A 10,766-nucleotide genomic window follows, 5' to 3' on the forward strand; every position below is an offset into this window, starting at 1 on the left:
TGGTGCACGTGCCATTCGTGTACATTCATAGTGCTTTTGAAATAAAATGCATGAATCACATAAGTAGGATATTGCATAAATTCAAACTATATGATATGCATCCTAGTCTAAGCAGAAAATTAAATCTCTTATTCCAAAATTTACATTATTACATCACTAAATAAATGAAATAAAAGAAATTGCAGACTCTAGCTCCTTCTTTTGAATGTCCCTGCCAAACTTGAAATAAGGTTAGCTCAAATATGTGGGTTTTTCCAAGATTTTCCAATAATATTATGAAATTATTGGATTTAATTGGATATAAACCCTATTCTCATGCTTCCTTGATATTTGAAATGATGTAAATGCAGAAAATTTAGTAGAAAATAGTTTGAAATTCGAAATGGTGGTCAAAATGACCAAAATACCCCTAATATTAAAGTTATACCTTTAAAATCAGGGTTTTTTGAAGGAAAACTTGGTAAAATTGAGATTTTGATATTCAAATTGAATCAAATGATGATGAAATGCAGTATGAGACATTATGACATGCTGCTAAACACCTTAGGACTGTAAAATCAGAATTTGACATTTTGCAATTTATCCAAAATAATGAATTTCGCTTGTTTTTCGCTTGGATCCGGGTCCCGCGGGGCCCTGTTTTGATATTATGGCTAAATCGAACCTCAAATGGATTCCACATTACACCAAATTCGGTATGAAGCATATTCCTACTCTGATAAACAGCCTAGAATGCTAAAACGCACGAAATGATATGATTTAAATGCTAAAATTTGAAGAAAATCCTAAAAATGGTGGATTTCGCCTATGGGCCCGAACCAAATGCACTGCTTAATATGATAATGCAAAATTTACACCATAGAAACCTCTGATATTTTGCAGACTGCTAAATAACCCAAAATAGAACATTTTTGGTTTTTACAGCCTCGGGATTTGAGCCATGGTGAGTTCGGTAACAGGGATTTGGTTCTGACGGAGGTAAAAATCAACCTAATCTGATATAAAATGTTTAAAAAAATAGAAAACAGCCATGGAAATTTCTGATATTTAACAGAGCTACTCATGACACTTACATAGACAACTTTCATGTTTTTAATTTTGGCATTTTATCAACAGAAACATGGATAAAAATATAATGTTTTATTCCTAAATCGACAGAATAGACAAATGTGACCAAACAGATGACTGACAAGAAAAATCCGAAACAGATATCATAACTGTTCTAAAAATCACATACTTTCAGATAAAAATAGAGGACATCTCGGACATAACATTCACTTTTTACAGATGCATATTTGGATCAATACCCAAAGAGAACCCATCGACCTAAGTCGATCCAAAGTCTCAGAGGCCCAAATCATGCTCTGACATGTGTCCCGCACTCTCGGATTTTTGTCAGATATAAACAAAATCATAAAAATCGGATAAAATCAGGTTAAAAACTAGACATCCTCCCGAGTTCATAACATCTTTTGGATCAAAAATATGATCTCCCATGAGGGAGATCTCTATTTTACAAGTCAGAAAAGACATTTAAAAACGCATCCCGGGTAATACAACCCGACTCACCTTTTTGAACGTTTACCTCAATAAACGAATTCAAATCATTCCGAATTTTCGGCACATTTCTAGGGACACCTAAGGGCGCATTCCATGATTTTTTCAGAATTTTTTATGAAAAATAAATGCATGAAATGACGTGTGGACTGACTGACAAAAACAGAGAGTTACTGAAATTGAGCAGAATTGAAATAAATACCTAATTAACCTATGAAACATGCTAAATTACCGAAATAATATGCAAATTAAATTTATCTAAATACATGAATGCTAAAAATCATCAAGTAAGCATAATTGAATATTTTTATATATGTTGTTTTATGAGAATAGCTCGATCCATCCCTCGGATGAGCTCTTTCTTCAAACGACAACACGAATCAAATCATGATGAAATCGATTGGAATTGGGGCTTACCTTGTGTTCTCCTGCGGTTTGGAACTCCCAAAATGAACGACTACCTTGACAATGGTCTCCAGAGGGGCGTGAATCCAGAGGAAACCAAGAAAGAAAGAAAATGGAATTCTGAAGTTCAATTCTCAAACAGGGCTCTCCCTGAGCTGGGCATGGGCTAGGGTATTTTTAGAAATTTTGGAGATTTTCAAAATTCAAAGACAGTGAATCTAGACCTTTCATGTGGCTCCATCTCAGGGCATGCCATTTTGATTTTTTGAGAAAATAAAAATGAGATATTTGTGAGTGAGACACCTCTGCAAGAGAATTTGGATTTTTTCAAAAAGCTTGCTTGATTTTCTCTGCAGGAGTCTCCCAAATGGCGCCACCTCAGAGGATGTCCTCTTGGAGTTTGAAATTCAAAGCTTGGTTTTCCTGGAAGAAGGAGAGATTGCCATGTGGCACCACCTCAGGGTGGCTCCACACTGCCATGTGTCAGAAGGTAGGAGCAGAGGAAGCAGAAGATGCCACCTCAGAGGGGTTTGAATTCTACTTTTTCTGATGAAAGGAGAGACTGACATGTGGCGCCATCTCAGAGCATCTTCATTGACATGTGTCAGAAGGAAAGCCAGAGGATTCAGATGGTGCCACCTCAGAGAGAGTTTGAAATTTAAATTTCTGCTTTTTCTAGAGGAAAGGAGAGTCTGACATGTGGCGCCATCTCAGGGTGGCTCCTACAATGACATGTGGCAAGAGGGAGAAAAAGGAGGGAAAGAGACACGTGGCACCATCTCAAAAAATGAATTTGGGGAGGAGACTTCAGGATTTGCGCCACCTCAGCCTGGAGTTTGAATATTTGAATTGTTGCTTTTTCTGAAGGAGGCAGAAAGTGACATGTGTCACTTGCTTTTTCTGAAGAAAGCAGAGAGAGACACGTGTCCCTTGCTTTTTCTGAGAGGAGCAGAGGGTGACATGTGTCACTTGCTTTTTCTGAGAAAAGCAGAGAGTGACATGTGTCACTTGCTTTTTCTGAGAAGAGCAGAGAATGACACGTGTCACTTGCTTTTTCTGATAAAAGCAAGGAGTGACATGTGTCACTTGCTTTTTCTGAGAGAAGCAGAGGGTGACATGTGTCACTTGCTTTTTTTGAGAAGAGCAGAGAATGACATGTGTCATTTGCTTTTTCTGAGAAGAGCAGAGAATGACATGTGTCATTTGCTTTTTCTAAGAAGAGCAGAGAATGACATGTGTCATTTGCTTTTTCTGAGAATAGCATACAATGACATGTGTCATTTGCTTTTTCTGAGAAGAGCAGAGAATGACACATGGCATCTACTTTTTCTGAGAAGAGCAGAGAATGACACATGTCACCTGCTTTTTCTAAAAAGAGTAGAGGATGGCATGTGTCTTCTGCAGGAGACAGACTTCAAATGGCGGCACCGCAGAGGAGACAAGCCTACCTTTTCTGGAGGAAGCTAGGAGTGACACGTGTCTCCTACTTTTTTGAGAAAAGTAGGAAGAGACATGTGTCAGTCTACTTTTCTGAAAGAGGGAAAGGTTGACACGTGTCCTCTGCAGGAGACACTCTTCAAATGGCGCCACCTCAGACGAGACAAGTTTTGCTTTTTTTGTACAGGACAACACATGACACTTGGCATCTCAGGGTGATCTTTGGAATGACACATGGCGCAGGGTGAAGATGGTGGATGCTGACACATGGCATGGAATGAAGAGGACATGTGGCGGCTTCTTAAGGTAGCCCACACTGACACTTGGCAGATAGATGAGAGGAGAGAGAAAAGACAAGTGGCGCCAATCCAGGGGACAAGGCTCCTATATTTTTGGGTTTTTTTTAAAATTCAAGTTTTTCAAAAGAAAAGCCTATGTGACACCACCTCAGTGTGGGTCCCACATTGCTTCTTTATTGACATAAGGACAAGACAGTAAAACCTTTTTTTGGATTTTTTATAAAATCTGGACTAATTGGTAAAACAGAAATTTTGAAAAGAGTTAGCCCCTATAGGGGATTTTGTAAAAGGAGGATAATTGAAATAGCTGACAAAAGGGCAAAATCTGAGGTGAAGTGGCTGAAATCCATATTGAAAACTATCCAAATCATTTTCCTGAGGAAATATTTTGAAATTCAGAGTCCTGGGGGTAAAATGGGAAGAATTGATAATTTTGAAGACCCAGGGTTTTGAAATCAATTTTGAAAAGAGTTGAAATTCTAATCTGGATTGAAAATTTTGAAATCAAGAGTTCTGGACCTCGAAATGACATGCTGTGCAGTGCAGTGCTATGAGGTGCTCATGCAATGATATGCAATGCCATGTCTTATGCAATATAATCTTGAACCAAGACTTGGAGATTCCTGTCTTCTGTCAGGAATAAAATTTTGAACATCTGATCTAAAATAGAGAAATTTTGAGAGTTCCAGAAGAAATTTAGACTTTTGCAAGGTCCGGGCTCAGAAAATGACAATTTTGCCCTCCGTCGATTTCAGAGGCTGGATGCTGATGCTTGGTGGAAATGTTGGAGAGGTGAATGAAAATTTGGGGTGTTTACAGATGCCCCTCTTTGCTACTAAGCTGGCTTGTGGCCGAGCTTAGTGGCAAAGGAAAACACACCAAATTTGTGCTATACATAAAAAAAATGCCCCAGTTACAAGGATCTGACTGGGTGTGAAGAAATTAGCCCGAGGAAGATGGTAGATATGAAATGGAGAATGAAAAGGAAAGATTTTCTCTATGAGAGCGAAGTTCAGGTTTTTGCCCTTAACCTGGATGGGACAGAAATACCTCGCATGGAACGAAGCTCAGGTTTGAACCCTTGACCTGATTGGGAAATGAAATATCTCATCGAAATGAGACTCAGGTTTGTACCCTTAACCTGATCGGGCGGAAGATGAAATACCTCTTTGATTGAGGCTCAGGTTTGTACCCCTATCCTGATCGGGCGGAAAATGAAATACCTCATCAAAGGAGGCTCAGGTTTCTACCCTTATCCTGATTGGGCGGAAAAATGGAATACCTCATCGAAGGAGGCTCAGGTTTGTACCCTTATCCTGATTGGGCGGCAAATGGAATACCTCTTTAAATGAGGCTTAGGTTTATACCCTTATCCTGATTGGGCAGAAAATGGAATACCTCTTTGAATGAGGCTCAGGTTTGTACCCTTAACCTGATTGGGCAGAAAATGGAATACCTCTTTGAATGAGGCTCAGGTTTGTACCCTTAACCTGATCGAACGGAAAATGGATGGAATCCTCGAAGGAAGAGACCATGATGGAACCTTCGGATCTTGCACAATGAATCCGACAGGGTTCTTGCAAAAGGAAGGAAAATGGGGTCCCTAAAGCTTGAAAAGGGATTGATTTTGGGCACCTCATTGCTGAGACGAAATAGCTTTTGAAACTGCCTTTTGCGGGAAATGATTGGTGGTTCGACCTCGAACCGAAATGGGACTGTCTATGGTGGGACAGTGGGGACACAGGGAAGTGTGCGAATTTGAGAGTTCATGCTCTCAAAGAAGGGGAGGAATCAAGTCCTTAGGAGGGATTTAAAATTGGTGTCAGGATGTATCAAAAACGGACATCAAGCTCTCACTTCACGTCATGCTAGCTAGAAAATATTGTCAAAATGTTAAGAATTTTGTTGTTGATGCAAAGTATTTGAAAATGATACGCATTGTTGCAAAATATTCTTTCTTTTCTACCTGAAGTATTACCTCCAAACAAGGTTCACTTCGTAGAATCAAGATTTAGCATCCAAATTGCTTGCGATTGACCTTCTTCCAGGAGGTTATCAATTTCCTTGATATGAACAAGAAAGAGAATTTGATATTATGAAAGTCGTTGATGAAAGAGTATTGATAATAGAATTTCACAAATTTAAAGAGGATTCTTGATAGATTTGGCAGTTTGATATCCTGGGAGCTTCTCTCATGATAATCTTTCTGCACTCTTTTGAATCTCTGGTGTTTTGGCTACATTCTCCTTCATTTTTGAGATGTTCTTACTTTTTCTCTCTTTCTTTTTCCTCTCTTTCTCTTTTTTGGGAGGGTACGTCACAAGCTCCTTCATCTTGGAGATGTTTCGATCCTTCTTGGGCGATGGGTTTAGAGATCTTTGGATGATAGCTGAAATTAAATATCTTTTAGGGATTGTCGAGAGGTTCATCGCATCTGCCTTCATCTTGACAGTGCTTTGGACTTTCCCTGGAAGGATCCGTCACAAACTCCGTCATCTTGGAGATGTTTCGAATCTTCTTTGGCCCCGGGGGTCTACTCGCCTAATTCGCCTTCATCTTGACGACATGTGAGAGATCCCTTTTGCGGATATTTAATTGCAGCTTAGGTGATTTGGAGGAGACAGGGCTTGGATAAATGCTCTCTTTTCTAGCACTTAGGATATTTCCATTGCTTCATTTTACAAGAATAGTCTTTAAATATGTGCCATTGACTGTGATCAATATCGATCATTTATGGCTTTGCAATAACACTGAATCTTCTTTGCTGGCCATATCAAGGATTTATTCTTCATCCTTTTGGTTGGCCAATAGAAAGAATTTGAATTTTGGATCTCTTTTCGCAAAAGCTTCACTCTTTTGAAAGTGATGCTAAAGGTAAATCGATGTAGAGATTTGTGCAATAAAGATTCTGAAATCAACAAATAAATTGACAGATTGACAAAATTTCTCGAAATCCCTGGTGAAAGTGAGTATTTAAAGTCCGGCTCAATACATCCCTGATGAAAATTATCCTCTCCTTTCCCCAAAGGAGGCGACTATCAGTTCACTGGGAACAGTGTCAGAACAACCATTGGTTCATTGGAAACAATATCAGTTCAATTAAGAACGCCCATCGGTTCGCTGGGAACAATATCAGTTCAATTAAGAACGATCATCGCTGGGAATAATATCAGTTCAATTAAGAACGCCCATCGGTTCGCTGGGAACAATATCAGTTCAATTAAGAACGATCATCGCTGGGAATAATATCAGTTCAATTAAGAACGATCATCGGTTCGCTGGGAACTATATCAGTTCACTGAAGAGCGACTATCAATTCACTGGGAACAATATCAGTTCAATGAAGAACGACTATCAGTTCGCTTGGAACACTATCAGTTCAATGAAGAACGATTATCAGTTCTCTTGGAACACTATCAGTTCAATGAAGAACGACTATCAGTTCGCTTGGAACACTATCAGTTCAATGAAGAACGACTATCAGTTCGCTTGGAACACTATCAGTTTAATGAAGAACGACTATCAGTTCACTTGGAACACTATCAGTTCAATAAAGAACGACTATCAGTTCACTTGGAACACTATAAGTTCAATGAAGAACGACTATCAGTTCGCTTGGAACACTATCAGTTCAATGAAGAACGACTATTAGTTCGCTTGGAACACTATCAGTTCAATGAAGAACGACTATCAGTTCGCTTGGGAACACTATCAGTTCGATGAAGAACGACTATCAGTTCAATGAAGAACGACTATCAGTTCACTTGGAACACTATCAGTTCAATGAAGAACGACTATCAGTTCGCTTGGAACACTATCAGTTCAATGAAGAACGACTATCAGTTCGCTTGGGAACACTATCAGTTCGATGAAGAACGACTATCAGTTCACTTGGGAACACTATCAGTTCGATGAAGAACGATTATCAGTTCACTTGGGAACACTATCAGTTCAATGAAGAACGACTATCAGTTCACTTGGGAACACTATCAGTTCGATAAAGAACAAAGACCATTATAGAGAGTTGGATTGCTTCTATGAATGGTTTCAGGATTATCCCCTTATCCTGAACGGAGAATAGAAATCGGATGACATGGCGGTCGAAATTGAGAATTGAGTAACCCAAAGGTCGAAAATTGGAAATTGAGTGACCTAGAGGTCAAAATTGAGAATTTGGTAATTGGATTTGAGAATTGGAATTTGAAGTTGGAAATTGGGTGACTCTGGGGTCAAAATTGAGAATTGACTGATCCAAAGATTTGAATTGGTGGGCGAAATATCAATTTTGAGCAATTGACAGACCCTGAGGATCAAAATGACTTGGATCAACAAAGGAGAATGATGAGTTCGAGTCAGAGCTCAAATAAAATACATAGATCACGAGTCGGAACCCGGATCAACAAATGAAGAGCTCGAATCAAAGCTCGAATGATGTAGAGAGATCACGAGTCGGAACCCGGATCAACAAAAGACAATGAAGAGCTCGAATCTGAGCCCGAATGAATAAAGAGATCTCGAGTCGGAACCCGGATCAACAAAAGAAAATGAAGAGCTCGAATCTGAGCTCGAATGAATAAAGAGATCTCGAGTCGGAACCCGGATCAACAAAAGAAAATGAAGAGCTCGAATCTGAGCTCAAATGAATAAAGAGATCTCGAGTCGGAACCCGGATCAACAAAAGAAAATGAAGAGCTCGAATGAATAAAGAGATCTCGAGTCGGAACCCGGATCAACAAAAGAAAATGAAGAACTCGAATCTGAGCTTGAATGAATAAAGAGATCTCGAGTCGGAACCCGGATCAACAAAAGAAAATAAAGAGCTCGAATCTGAGCTCGAATGAAGTAACGAGATCACGAGTCGGAACTCGGATCAACAGAGGAAAATGAAGAGCTCGAGTTAGAGCTTGAATAAAGTAGAGAGATCACGAGTCGGAACTCGGATCAACAGGGAAAAATGAAGAGCTCAAGTCAAAGCTTGTGAACACACCAAAATTTTCAAAATCTTTTAAATATTCCCTTATTGCCCCTAAATTCATTTTTGAGCAAATGGGTCATTTCAAATCCAAATTTCAGTTCATTTCTCTATTTTTATTGAAATTAAATTCATTTCATATGTTTAAATTGATTTTGGATCTGGATCCGTTGTCCAGATCCAAATCTGAGTCTCCTTGTTCAAATTTTAAATTAAAATTATAGAAAATACCAAAAATGGTCTTTAAATAGCTCGGACAGTCCATTCGACATCCGTTTGGATCCATCACATTATATTTCTCGATTCGAGTGTCAAAAACTCGAACATTTTCTCAAAACCTGGGTCCAAACCCATTTTCTGAAGAAATTTTCTCAAAATAGCCTTGAACTCTTAGAAAAATTCTCTCTTGTAAATACTTTGCAAAAATACAAAAAATTAGTGTCCAATCTTTGTTCTCTCGTAAAGTCTTAAATTTCTCTTCCAAAAATACAAAAAATGAAAAATAATTGGAAAAATCACGAGACAAACAAATGAGTTTTTACTAAAAACCTCGTTTTCTTTTTGAAAAAAACACTTTTGTGAAAATCTCTTTTTGAGGGAGCCCCCTCTTTGTAAAAATCCTAAAAACAAAGGGGCCCTTTCGTAAGTTTCTTTTTAGGGTTTCTTTAGAAAACCTTCGTAAGAAAAGAGGGGAGGCGGCGCCTCTCTCTCCCTCTCTCAGTCTCCTTCCTCTCACCCAAACCCTCCATGGCCGACCCTCATCTTCAGCCCTTCATCGCCAAACCCTCCTTGTCAGCCATCTGATCCATCTTCGACCCCTCCATCCTCTTCTTCTTGACCCGTCTTCACCTCTCCCCATTCACGATCTCTTCCCCTTTTCTCTTTCCCTCATCTTTTCTCCATCCTTCTCATTTTTTTTTCTTCCTCTCTTGGAGAGAATTCAATCGACCCTGCAGTAGAACAAAAGGAAGATCTCCTTCCTCTCAACTGAAGCAGATTCTAAGTCTGGCGTGGAGGCTTCTGGATTCAAGCGTTGTCAGCACTTCAAAGCGATGGTCCTCCTAAAACAAGAAAGACTCAACCAATTCTTGGACTGCTTAGTGCTATTTTGCACTCAACTCCATCAAGGGTATAAACAAAGTATGTGACGTTCTGATTTTTTATTAAGTCCATGCTTTTTGTAATGGTTCTATGCAAGAATTTTGAATAGTATATTGTATATAGTTTCTTTCTCACCAAAAAAAAATCAGTGTATGGCACCCAACATACACTCTTGTGGAGCGGAAACTGGTGCTGACACAGAACCCGTAACCAAAATGGTCAATTCCCAACTAGCTTTACATCACTATGCAACTGCCGATACAAAATCCAGGGTTGGCACTGCCCTTACTCTACTGAAAATCTCTCTTGTTCAGTTATCAAGGTTATGTTAGTACTGCTTTGATACTTGGTGGTGTTGATGCCACAAGACCACACTTGCACATTATATACCCTCATGGTTCAACTAACACCCTTCCCTGTGCAACAATGGGTTCTAGGTCACTTGCAGTGATGGCAATGTTTGAATCAAGATACAGAGAGGGCCTGACTAGGGACGAAGCATAAAACTTGTATTTGAGGCAAGTCTGCTCTGGTATCTTCAGTGACTTGGGAAGTGGAAGTAATATGGATGTCTGTGTAATAATTAAGGAATACTTGAGGAATCACCAATTGCCAAATCCCTGTACCTATCTCAATTCAGGAGGCTATTCCTTTGAGAAGGGTCGCGTTGTGGTATTATCAATAAAAATGACTCCATTGAAAGAGTCGGTGGAAGTTACTGAAGGAGATGCAATGGAAGAATGAGATGATAAGCATTCAGCCCTCAAGATATTCAGAACAAAGACTATTTCGATTACCAGTAACCAATATTTTGGCATTCTTTGGCCAGCCCTTTTTTTATGCTCTTGTGCTGTTAGTGACTAGATTTAGGTTGATAGATTTTATTCTTTAAATGATATTTTCATTTGTGCTGAATTAATACTTCTCAGAGGAATGCCTTACCCCTTATCTTTCCTAAATACAAGTGGCAGCCCACACAGTAGCAGCGCTCCAAA

The 10,766-nt window shown here is 39.2% G+C and overlaps 1 pseudogene; it reads left to right on the plus strand.

The window, feature by feature from the left end:
• Positions 1–9,923: 9,923 nt before the first annotated feature.
• LOC149830015 (proteasome subunit beta type-7-A pseudogene) lies at positions 9,924–10,515 on the plus strand (annotated as a pseudogene).
• The last annotated feature ends 251 nt before the right edge of the window (positions 10,516–10,766 follow it).

Source organism: Nuphar pumila, chromosome 8 (assembly GCF_984573655.1).
Source record: "Nuphar pumila chromosome 8, dmNupPumi1.hap1.1, whole genome shotgun sequence".
NCBI classification, from domain to species: domain Eukaryota; kingdom Viridiplantae; phylum Streptophyta; class Magnoliopsida; order Nymphaeales; family Nymphaeaceae; genus Nuphar; species Nuphar pumila.